This window comes from Peromyscus leucopus, chromosome 7 (assembly GCF_004664715.2).
Source record: "Peromyscus leucopus breed LL Stock chromosome 7, UCI_PerLeu_2.1, whole genome shotgun sequence".
NCBI lineage: Eukaryota > Metazoa > Chordata > Mammalia > Rodentia > Cricetidae > Peromyscus > Peromyscus leucopus.
The window spans coordinates 76979357-76992664 of record NC_051069.1 but is presented as its reverse complement, the minus strand read 5'-3'; positions in this window follow the sequence as shown (position 1 = coordinate 76992664).

Below are 13308 nucleotides of genomic sequence, written 5' to 3'. Positions count from 1 at the left end.
ATTCTCTACTTTTGGGGAACCAACTTGCTTTCAATCAAGCACATGTGCCATCTGTGTCTGAGTTCACTTAATACACTGTCTTCCAGTTCCATCCATGTTACCACAAATTACAGAATTCCACTCTTTTTGTGGCTAAGTAATAAGATTTGCATATAATTGAGAATTTTCTTTGCCCATGCACCAGCTGATGGAGATTTAGGTTGATTCCATGTCTTGAGTGTTGTGAACAGGGCTGTCATGAACATGTGACTGCAGATGTTTCTGTAATATACTAATTTTAATTTATTTAGACACACACTCAGAAGTGATAATACTGGATTACATAGCCTAATAGGACTTTAATGGGTGTTTTCTAGAATTTTCCTGGAGACATAGTCAGTGCCATTGTGCAAATAACAGGATTAAAACGAAGCATTAGACTCCATCAAATGAAATGTCAAAAGGCAATTCAGGGGCAGGGGAATCACATTGGAGAAACTATTCCGATGGGTGCTGTTTCAATAAGGATCTCAATGAATTCCCAAGAAAGCTCCAAGGGAGCTTTGAATAACTCAAAAATCTTCAACTGTGATAGATTTTGTGTATCATCCTGGTGCTTTTTATTCTCAATAGTTGCTGGTTTCCAACTGTGGAAAATTTGTAATGCTTCTTTGATTTTATAGCCAAGGATAGGATGTCTAGATTTCCTGCCTGAATTCATATGATTTTTTTTTTAAAATACAAGTCATTTCTTTACAGAAATTTCTTTACAGGGTTCTAATTATGGAAGAGCAGGAGAAAGGCCTTGGGTCATTTGGGCACATATCCTAGATGTCCTTGAATGTCACAGAGTTTGATCAGTTGTAGAGTTTGAGACTTGTCTTATTCAGGTTGGTCCTAGATTATCTTTGACATTTCCTCGGTGGGGAAATTCCAGCTGCAGCAATGTCTTCCAGTTATTTTAAACTGAGAACTCAGTTCATGCTATGGTTGGTGCAACTATTGACTGTTAAAACTCATGAGTCCAAACCTGAGTGAAATAGGAAAACTTGAAAAAAAATTCAGTTATTGCTATCCTGTGAGTCACAGCAAAAGAAGAAGCCAAGGGCTTCTGTCTGTCAAAACTAAGGGATTTTGGCTAAAGAGGGGAATGGCCTCTGACTAGTATGCAAAGAGACTTCAGGTTCCTGGCCTGCTCCTCAAACTACTTAACCAAGGTTGTGGGAAGAACTGCCCTCACCACAAGCACTCCCAAGATGCTGCTGAATATATAAATGGATTTGTGTCAAAAAAAAAAAAAAAAAAAAAAAAAAAAAAAAAAAAAGGAGACGGGAAAAGGGATAAAATGAATCTGGGCATTTTCACCAACAGCTGAGAAGGAAGAGCAGTGCTGTTTGAAAGAACAGCTGGGGAAAGGTAACTATGGCCTCACCGCTAATTCCGTTGCCTCTGAGCATACAAATATGAGTGAATTAGTTAGCAATAGCCATTATATAATATTATGTACCCTTTCAAAGATTACATATCTAAATTACTAACATTAGGTTGACTAATGAGTACATTTAGTTCTTGATTACACAAAGGACAAAAAGACTGCTTTTAATTATGTGTTTTTGTTATGAAAATGACAATAATTATTTTTTATTTATTTGACTATTATACTGGCCACAAAAGATATTAGTTATTATATGATTATGTTAACATTCCTATCAAGAACATGTTTGTAATATTGATCAGGAATTGTGTTCAGTAGACTCCAACAAGCATTGTGTGCTCTGAAATAAGATATATTTGCTTGTAAAAGGTATTACACACTAAATAAAGTTTAACTCCTCATGGAAAATAGAATTTTTCCTAGCCTCCAAATAAACTATTAGAGACTTATGGTGACAGATAATAATTGTACATCTTTGTGGGAAGCCTTGTGATTTTTTTGATGTACTTTTACATAATATAATGTTCAACACGATGTTTTGATTGCCCATCATGTCAAACATTTATACTGTGATGAGAACATTTCAGATCTCTCCTCTAGCTAGTTGATTTACATAATTTAAGACTGTTGACTGTACATTCCCGTTTGTATAACAGAGCATCAGCATTCACTTCTGTCTGGCTGAAATGTAACCTCCATAGAAAATAGAGAAAAAGCTATTTGCTTTTAAAATCAGAGTTTACTCCATTAGACACATGTTCATACCCTGACATCATGAATTCTCTGAAGTGTAAAATTGAGAGGGGGGAGACAGAGAGAGGGAGAGGGAGAGAGGAGAGGGAGAGGGAGAGGGAGAGGGAGAGGAGAGGGAGAGGGAGAGGGAGAGGGAGAGGAGAGGGAGAGGGAGAGGGAGAGGGAGAGAGAGAGAGAGAGAGAGAGAGAGAGAGAGAGAGAGAGAGAGAGAGAGAGAGAACATTCTTTGTTGATGTTGTCCTTTGTCTTGGGCAAAGGCACACAACTTTCCTCATATTCTCAAAGGGGCTATGATTTAGGACCCCTACTTAGGATAAGGACAATTTCTCAAGTGAGCTTTTTCTGTAAATACAACAGATTGGTTATATTTCTGAGTGTTTTCTAATGCCAGTTGTCCTAAAACATCAAATGTTTGAGAAATCAAAACGAGCCATTCTATTAAAGTTTAAGAAAAAAGTACTTTAGCAGTTTTGAGGGCTCTTTAGTCTTGTGTAAATATAAAACCCACGACTTGTTTTCATGAGACATGAATGACTTAGGTATGTGACTCCATTTGACTTTATGGCTTAAGTCTCAGAAGTTGTTTGTTTGATTTTCACTTTGTCATTTTCCGAGTTTTCACATCCACAGCCATTTAAGTGTCTAGAATTCTGTAATGAAGTTATGTGGTAGTTATAGCTTCAGGATAGCATGGAAATAACCTCTTTCCCTCCCTATCTCTCTATCTCCCTCCATTCCTTTTCCCCCTCCTTCCTCCTTTCTCCTCCTTCCTACCTTCCTCCCTTCTCCCTCCTCCTCTTCTCTCTTTTCCCTCCCTTTCTACCTCTCTTCCTTCCAATCTCTCTTCTTTCTTCCTTCTTTTCTTTTGTTCTGTTTTTTTTTTTACTTTTTAGTACACCAAAAACTAGTATATTTTGTAGAGAATGTCATGCAATGTTTGAAATAATAGTAACAGTGACCATAATTAATAAAGCTTGAATACCCCAATTTTTTCTTATTTATTAGTCGTAATTTATTTTTCTAAAAAGTAGAAAAATAAAGGTTTCTACCCAATTAAGCAGGAAAGAGAAATACCTGTCCTCATTAAACTAAAATTTGATCTGCTGTAGTTCTGACTTTCATTTTGAAGCATTAATAACTTGTCATTTATGGAAATACTTTGAATAGGGTAAGGCCTTGATTGACTGCAGGGCTGTAACTCAATCACCAGCCTTTCCTGACAACACATCCCTGGGGGTGTGGCTGAGGCCTTAGGAGTGGCAGCAAAGTCCCAAGCCTGAATTACAGCTTTGTTATTCCATCCAAGCCAGGCTTTGTTATTTATAGTACATAGAAACAGAGTTCGAACTTTCCAAAAGAGGAAAACAATAAATCAAGCTAACAAGATGGCCAGCTCTAATATTAAAATATAAAGCTCTATGATGTAGAGGGAGAAAGATTAATGAGGATGTGATGGGAGGTTATTAAAGGTGTGATGGACAGGAGAGGGGGTGGATTATAGGCAAATGAAATGAAGTATTTCACTAGAAGGCAGTCGAGTGCTATGGAAGTTATTAAATGACCAGTCAACAGAGCCAGTCCTGTTACCATAGTAACCTAATACAAATGGTCCTCCTGTGAATACCCTTCCTTAGAAAGCTCCTGTCTTGCTATGTGGCACACAATAACAATAGGATGCAAACACTGTTGAGTTATTCCATCATCACTGATGTTCCTGGCAGCATTTGCCCCCTGGGATGAGTAGTCATGATACGTGGGAAGGTCTTAAACCAAGGAACAGAGATGGTTTTGGGGAGTGGTCACCAAATCCTAAATTTGTCAATTCAAAGGTTATAATATGGGTGTGAGGAAGACTGTTCTCTGATTGAGGCCGTGCAGAAATTGAGATGTGGACCAGTGACCGTCAGAGGATGCTGGATGACTGACTTCTCTGACTCGTAACAGAGTCAGCACTAAAACCAGTATCTCACTGTGCAGCCTTTAACCTTTCCGTGTTGTTTCTGCAGTCCATCTACGTGATCTCTTCCCCTCTCTCTCATCGTCCCTTCAACACTTTAAGGCCTCATTTCCTGTCTAGCAGTTAATAAAAGAGAAATGCCGCCCTCATAACCTTCCTCAGGCCACCCTCCCATCCCTTTAGATGTGTAAGCCTTTGTCTGCGAGTTACTTTTCTCACCTTTGTTACACATTCATCAGCTTGTTAGAGCGAGGGGGTTGAAATGTTCGGAAGGCTGCAGTAGACACCCCGTATAACAACTGAGGAATCACTTGCTAAAATTCAGATTCCTGAGGCAATGACAGTGGGATCACCAGGAAATAAGGACAGGTAAGTTTTTGGAAAAGCAACTAAATATAGTTTCTATATTATTTCAGGGTATGTGAACCTCACTAGGGCATGTGTAGCACCTGGTTTCTTCACGGTGCTTCAGTTGCTAGCCTGAAATAGAAGAGAATCACATTGCTCTGCTAAATTTCATGTCAGAGATGGATTCACACAAAGACTCAGAGGCTCTATTACAGTGTGGTTGGCTATGGAGAACTATTATTAAGTTAATACCCTTGAAAGTTCGTCTTAACATGAACAAATGTAACCTTCAAAAGGAATCTCAAGAATACTTATTTATAGGTCTTAGTTTGCTAATAGATGATCAATGTGTGAGGAAACATTTTTAAAAACTCATGTTGTTACACGCACAAAGTATTTTATATTTTTCGTTTCCTTGGGGGGAAAGCTGGTCCTATGCTGACCACACTGAAAGCAGCCTTAGTTAACATCTACAACAATTTGCCAAGTGGCTGCCATAAAAATAACACAAACTGCATGACTTAAACTAGGAACTTATTTTCTCACAGGTCTTGGGGCCAGACGTTTAAGAGCAAAGTATTACAGACTTGTTTTTTTTCTGATGTTACTCTCTGTGGTTTGCTGCTGGCTGTCACCACATCTGGTCTTTGTACACACAAGTCCTCACCTCCTCTTCTTAGAACACTAGTAAGAATGAATCAGGAACCACATATTATTTAGAAATTCTGTCTTTAAGTTGTCTCTGAGGTACTGGGAATTAGAATATATTGATATCGAAGTTCAAGGCAGTTTTGCCAATGATAGTATCATAGTCTCTATGTTTTGAACAGGAAGAAATTAGGACCCAGAGAAAAATTAACCACAGTTGCACACATAATTATTGACATAACTGGTATCAATATTTGAGCTCAGATGTGGTGGTATTGTGTTCCCCAAAATATTGTGTACCCTAATAAACTTATCCGGGGTCAGAGACAGAACAGCCACTAGATACAAAGGATAGGAAATGGTGGCACTCACACCTTTAATCCTAGCATTCCAGAGGTAGAAATCCCTCTAGATCTCTGTGAGTTCAAGGCCACATTGGAAACAGCCAGGCATGGTGACACACGCCTTTAATCCCAAGAAGTGAGCTTTTAATCCCAGGGAGTGGTGGCAGATAGCAGAAAGATATATAAGGCGTGAAGACCAGGAACTAGAAGCATTTTGGCTGGTTAAGCTTTCAGGCTTCTAGCAGCAGTTATTGCTTGTATATATGGTATATAGTTATTGTACTTTTGTATATAGTTTTTCTTATATTAGTTATAACTTTTTTCTTTTTATTAAAATAGAAAAGGGGAAATATGGTGATATTTTATTTGTACTGAAATGTGATTTTATTTGTATGTTAATAAATAAAGTTGCCTGGGGGTCAGAGTTAATAGCAAGCCATAGCAGAAGTCTGGCAGTGGTAGCACACACCCTTAATCCCGATCACAAGACAGGCAGATCTCTGTGTGTTCAAGGATACCACCAGTATGGAAACACACACCTTTAATCTCAATACCAACCATAGAAGACCTGGAGGTCTGTATAGATAGGCAGTGAAGAGGAGGTCATGTCATTGGGTTTACAACCAATGAGAAGGCAGAATAGAAAGTCAATAAAAAGGACAAACACACAGGAAGTAGGTCTCTTGCAGAGAGATAGGACAGCAGCGACAGTGAAGGGTAAGGTTTTTAATCTCAGCTCTTAGCTATTTCTCTGACCTCTTGGCTTTTAACTCCGTATTTGGCTCTGTGTTTCTTATTTAACAAGATGGTTACATCTACACTCAGACTGAGTAGTAGGTTAATATTTAAACAAAACCAAATAAAAGTGTTGTAGAAGAGAATATGAAGTAGCAATAGTAGCAATTTAATTCATTTTTTGTTGACTGATTGACAACTTCTGCTAATTAGAGATTAGAACTCATTATAGTTTTGTACCTTTTAACTATGTGCAGAGAGAATACACAGATAGAGAAATATAACAGAGGAATGAAAGGAAAAAAATGGCCATGAACTCTGGATGTGGAATGATCTTAAGAGCAGTACATCCTTTATTTCCAAGCAGTACTTTCTGTCTGTTAGTTCACACACACACACACACACACACACACACACACACACACACGCAAGAGTAGGACTTTTCTGATGGCTTTGATTGGGAGAACTAAGAGCTGGGGGCCACTAGCATCCAGTGGCAGGGAAAGCAGAATGGGCAAAGAGGTTCTTGTGAATGAAGTCTACTGCTGCACAGCGCTCTCTCCCCATCTCCTGGATGCAGCTATTTGAGGAGCTTAATGGAGACAGACCTTGGCATCTGATTCAAACACCAGAACATGGTGGCCATTGGCAAATGGACAAAAGGAACATATGGATAAATAATTCACTAAGTACTGAATGATAGCATCTAAAACTGCAACCCGAAGTGTTCCCATTATAGAAACCCTTGACTGTATTCAAAGCAAAAACAAAATCTAGTCACTCTTTTGCAATAGTAAAACTAGTTCTCCAGTTAGTGTACTCTCCAGGTTGTGCCTCACTCTTAAAAATGGTTATTACAGATGTAACTTAGTTTTCTCATACAGTAATGGAAACACCTGTTAGATGAGTTTAATAGGTATGGGTCAGGGTTTATCTTAATTTTCTTAAGTATGTTTTTCTGTAAGTAGGGATTTCACAACTTTTTAGAATATGGGCTCTAGTACATTGTAACTAGGCATCTTACAGACCTATTTTAAAATTCTGGGAGTCTTCCTAGAGGCTTAGGCTGAGTGCCATTGACTTTGCTCATTAGGCTTAATCCTTCTCTTTGACCTTGGGTGTTATGGTTTATATATGAAAGTTCCCTACAGGCTCCTGCTTCAGGGGCTTGCCAGCTCATGGGGTTTTAGGAAATGACTTGGTTCTGAGGGTTCTACTTAATTCCCTGCTGGGTTTGCAATGTAATGGCATTATTGGCAGGTGTGGCAAACAGAGGGTAAAACCTACTTGGAAGCACTCAGGGCATATCCTGGAAAAAAACGGTACCTTGATTCTGACCTCTTCCTGTCACTCTACTTCCTGGATGCCATGAGATAAGCAGCCTCCCATCCCACATGCTCCCATGCCCACAATATTCTGCCTCACCTCAAGCTCGGCTCCAACTGACCTGGGACTGGTACCTCTCTAACCAGGAGCAAAAATAAATCCTCTCTCCTAATACATTTCTCTCCACTATTTGTCATGGTGACTAAACCTGACTAATGTATCAGTTTACTTCTCTCTGTATATCATATATTTAGATTCTGACGACTAAAAAGCCAATCTTACCTCTATGTTAGTGGTCGGAAATGCTTAAAGATTGGGTATTTTATTAGGAGGAGTATGAAATATAAAGAAATTAATTATGGAAATCAACTTGACAGTGGTAGTTATTATTATACCATTCTCACTGAAAAGTCAAGACTTCTATAGTTCTGTTGGTCATGTCCCTCCTCAATTTTGCCAGATAGCCTTTTTCTTCTCCCTTCCCTTTCCATTTCTTCCTTCTTTCTTGGTCATTAAGCTATTACATAACTCTTGGAGTGACTTTCTATTTTGTAGCTAAAATGGCAGCTAAAGCTATTGCACAGCTTGTAACTGGACTACTGAAGAGTAGGAAATCTCAAGGCAGCTGGAGAGACAGTTCAGCGCTTAAGAACGCTTTATGCTGAAATCAGGAGGATAGGATGGGTGTCCCATAAACACCTGCTACCCAGCTCTAATGAATGCATAGATAGGAGGATCACTGGAGTTTTCTTTTCCAGCCTAGCCAGGAAAGCACAAGCCCCAGAGTCAGAGATGAGGCCCTGCCTCAGAGAAATAGATGAAGAGTGACAGAAGAGGGTATCCAGTGCAGTCTTTTGTTTCTCAGTACATATGTGCATCTCTCTCTCTCCCCCTCCCTCCCTCTCCCTCTTTCCTATCTCCCTCCCTCCCCTCTCTCTCACACATACTGAATAAATCATTCTTAAAAATGATATTTCCACCAAGAACCACAACAACGCATTATGAACAAGCCCAAACCAAAGGCTTCCCTGCCTGACTGTAATGATGCCACTTTCTGCTCTTCTTCTCCCTATAGGTGGCCCCTGTTGTTGCAGAAGGTAGAGGAACAGCCAGGTGCTTGCCTGGGCTACCAAATGGTGCCCATTGTGGACTGCAGAGAATTATAACGCGCGCGCGCGCACACACACACACCACACACACACACACACACACAACCTTTTGAAGTGGAACTGGAGAAAGGAGTTGTCTATATACTTATGATGTTTAATGACCCCAAACGGTGTCCTGATGTGAGATTAAAACTATCTATCATAGGCTATTTTCAAGTGTATCTGACACTATTTATGTGGTACAGCAGATCCCTTTTGTCTGCTCATCCTGGCTGAGTATGAAGATGGCAGTGAGAGGGAATGCTGAATAGTGTATACAAGTATTTGGGCTGTGCATATCAATTTTGTTGAGAGCACAACCTTTCTGATTCTCCCTTGTCTCTGAAAGTTGTCTAGCGTATGTCTGCTCATCCTCCCTAAATTTCAATCTCTCGGGACCCAAGCGAAACAAATTGCAACCCCACCTCCTGGAATTGCTGACTGCCAGAGCACATCCTATGAAAGGTAGAGACAGTCAGTCTGGAGGGAGGTGACATAAATATTTGTCGTTTTTGTTGTTGCTGTTTTTTTCACCTAGAGTTATTTCTGTTCTTTGAACTTCTTTATATCTTCCAATTCACACTAAATAATCCCCTGTGTTGAGCCATAATCTCTGCTTCTTTGGCAGGGTTCTGGACTCTCCCACAGATTCCCAAATCCTCTAGCACCAGGTCTAAGTTGCTTGACTTTTTCTACTCTCAGAACATCAAGCCTAGTGCTCAGTAAATGTGATTTAATTGGTTGATGAAAGAAAAGATAATGATTTGACAGGGAAGTGATGAGATGGAGTAAAAACAGAGGGATTTCTAACATTTAATGTCAGTGCTGTCCTGAGTTTACATTATATGGATGGGGGCTGTTGATGTCCTGAGTTCACATTATATGGATGGGGGCTGTTGATGTTCTGAGTTCACATTATATAAATGGGGGCTGTTCATGTCCTGAGTTCACATTATATGGATGAGGGCTGTTCATGTCCTGAGTTCATGTTATGTGGATGGGGGCTGTTCATGGTCTCAGATTGTCAACAGGAACCCTGAAAGACTGCTCCAAATGTTGTTTCTACAGAAGTCATAATATGAGTTGACTGTCCCTAACCAAAAAAGATCCAAAGCATACCCAAAATCAGATACTTTTTGAGTATCAACACAATGCTCTGAGCAGAAAATTCCCCCTTGAGATCTCATGTGATTGGTGGTCAGAATCCAAATGCAGATAAACCAAGAATGTGTAAGACTACCTTCAGGCTATTAATGTATTTTAAAAGGAATTTCATGCTTAGCTTTGGGTCTCATCCACTATACAATCTCATTATGCATATATAAATATTCTGTAGTCTGGAAAAAGATATCTAAAACCTGAAATATTTCTAGTCCAATGATTTTGGATAAAGGCTGTTCAACCTATACTCTAGTGTTGATAATGACATTAAAATGATTATGTGGCTTTGTCTCCTAGAATTTCTAAGTTTTCATATGAATAAATTTTATCTACTAGAAATTAAGAGCTAATCATGGCCATTGTTGACTAATAGGCAGCAAATAGTTATGATCACAGATATTTGAAACATATGATACCATTATTTTGTGTAGATGGTTCTAAAAGCTCTTCAGAAATAAAAACATTTGATCATCATAGGAATTATGTAGCTCACATGAGTTTATATAGCTTGTAAGTGGTGACATTGATTTGTCTGTCTCAAAGGCTTGAAACCCAGCCATGCACTGTTTTTCTGAACTATTTTTGTTGTATTTTCTCTAAGGTAAGATATAAAAGGGAAGATTAAAAGGGAGGAAGACTTACCTCTGAAATATTTGGAAGGATTTATTAAGAAGCAAAGACCTTTTCAAGATATTTACTCACAAAGATATATTCATTTTTTTCGGGGTTGAAAAGTAAAAAATAATTTAAGGAAAAATATACTTTAGAGAGAAAGCTGTTCTATTAGATAGCAAATGCTTCTATTTCTTAAAAAAATATCTTAAGTTACCAGAAAGGAATCTGTGAAGGGGTGATTTTCCTTTGCATCTTCAAAGATGAATGATACTAGGGGTTATGTGCTGTACATATTTTATATTCAACAATGTCTGTGTGCACATTTGAAAGATAGAACTGAGACAAGGCAGTCATTTTCAACAATATGAATAATAAATTACTCTTTACATTGGAAAAAAGTAATTGTTGAGAAATTTACTCTGATAATTTTTCTTAATTTTAGTTATTTGAATGTACCATAAAATATTCTTTTTCTTTTTCAAAATTCAATATCTGGATTGAATTTAAATCTGGAGCATTATTAGAACTTTTTATTTCTTTTCCTTTCTTTTCTTTCTTTCTTTCTTTTTTTTTTTTTTTTTTTTTGGTTTTTTGAGACACGGTTTCTCTGTGTAGCTTTGCACCTTTCCTGGAACTCACTTTGGAGAGCTGGCCTCAAACTCACAGAGATCCGCCTGCCTCTGCCTCCTGAGTGCTGGGATTAAAGGCGTGCACCACCACCGCCCAGCTAGAACTTTTTAATTCTATATAATATATTTATGTGGCCCAGGGAAAGACATGCTTTCTATTGTCTTGGGAGACCAAATTCATACCTAACTGGTGTATTCAGTGGAGAAATTTAGAGCTGTATATGAAAGAGATTAAATTTCCAATGAAAATCTGATTAAACAGACTTCAAGAGCCACTTATTCTGTTTTTTTAAAATAATTATTAATGATATATAGATTGCAGAAAATGTCAGATTATATAAGGCACTAAAAAGCAAATACAGACAACTAAACATGTAATTAAATAGACTAATGAACAAATAGCTCTCAGAAGATGAAGTATAAACAACCAATAACAGTTGAAAAATGTTCAACTTCCTTAGCTGTCATCAAAATGCAATTTAGTATATCCTCAGACTCTATGTCATCTCAGTCAAAATGGCTCCTTTTAAGAAAACAAGAAACAACAAATTCTGGTAGGATGTGGGACAAAGGGACACTTATCCACTGCTGGTAGGAATGTAAATTGGTCCAGTTGTTATGAAAATTAGCATGGAAGTTCCCCAGAAATCTAAGACTAGAGCTACCATATGGTATGCCACTCTGAGGCATATAGCCAAATGACTCAACGCCAACATACCACAGAGATACTTGCACATCCATGTTACTGCAGCACTAATCAAAAAGTCTAATTATGGCACCAGATTAGATGTCCATCAACAGATGAATGGGAAAAGAAAAATAGGGTGCATGCACAGAATGGTGTTTTACTCAGTCATCAAGAAGAACAAAATTATGTTATTTATAAAATGGATTCAACTAGAGATAATCATGGTGAATTAAGTACCCAAGACTCAGAAACACAAGTATCACATATTTTCTCTGATTTATGGATCCTAGATCTTATATAAAGCTACACACACACACACACACACACACACACACACACACACACACACACGCACACACGCACACACACACACACACACACACACACACACACACAACATGAACGCACAACAGAGAGACTGAGAGAAGGGAAGGAAGGGAAGAAGATGACCAGAAGTGGGAATGTGGAGTCAAAGGAGAGGGCATGGAGGAAGGGTTGGATGTGGTCAAAGTACATTGCATATTTAAAAGGAATGACTTATGAGATTCACCACTATAAACAATGAATACATGCCAATTTAAAAGAAGAATCATTGGAATGGAGTAAAATGATCACAGACTCATGAATCGGACCTATTTGGAATCTAATCCCTGGATGAGTGTTTGTGTAAGCTATGAAACTGTGCATTATTTTCCTCTGTGTGATAATTTCCTAAATTTAAATGTATAAATGTATGCAAAACACCTGGCTCCAGGTGAGCTCTTCCTTTGATTTTCTTTTCTCTTTCGATCAGGCTTCTCTTTCCATTCAAAACTAGAATTATGATAAATTATCAAGGCACTTGGGACGAGAGTTTAAGACTGATTTCTATTACTTAGTAAGTTTATTCGTTACTTCTACTAATCTGAGCCCATCGCTACCCCTGTGAAATCCTGCCAGGGAACGTTTGCAAGATGGCAATAGTACAGCATGGACAGCTCAGGGAACTGGAAATGAGCCAGTGGCTATAAATTGCAAAGCCGTTTACAATCCAAACATGATGGAAACTATATGCCATTTGGGGTGGGGGTGATTGGAAAAGCACATGGTTTGAAGTTATTTTTGATGGATTAAGTATTTCCCCTGTATCATCCTGTTAGAAGATTAAAACTTGATTATAACACACCGGAATATTTTTCAGTGGGGGAAATATTCAAGCATAAATCAAACATTCTAGGTTCATGAACAAATAATCAAGAGAACAAGTGATGTGCTATTCTTTAAGGTCTGTCTGATGTTGAGACAAAGGAACATTACAATAGTTTATTGTTCATAGGCTAATATATTCTTGCAGAGTTGGTTTGGAATGTAGGCACTACCCATAACTGATTGGTGCTTGGCTACAGACCAGAATAATGCCCATAATGAAAAAAAGTTATGAAAATGTGAACTTTTTTCCTTTTAGTACCTTATGTCTCCTTCATTTTAAATCAGGCAGAAGTGATTTCGAAGTCCTGTGGTGGAAAGGTATTCCTGGATACTGTCCACTAGAGAAAGTCACAC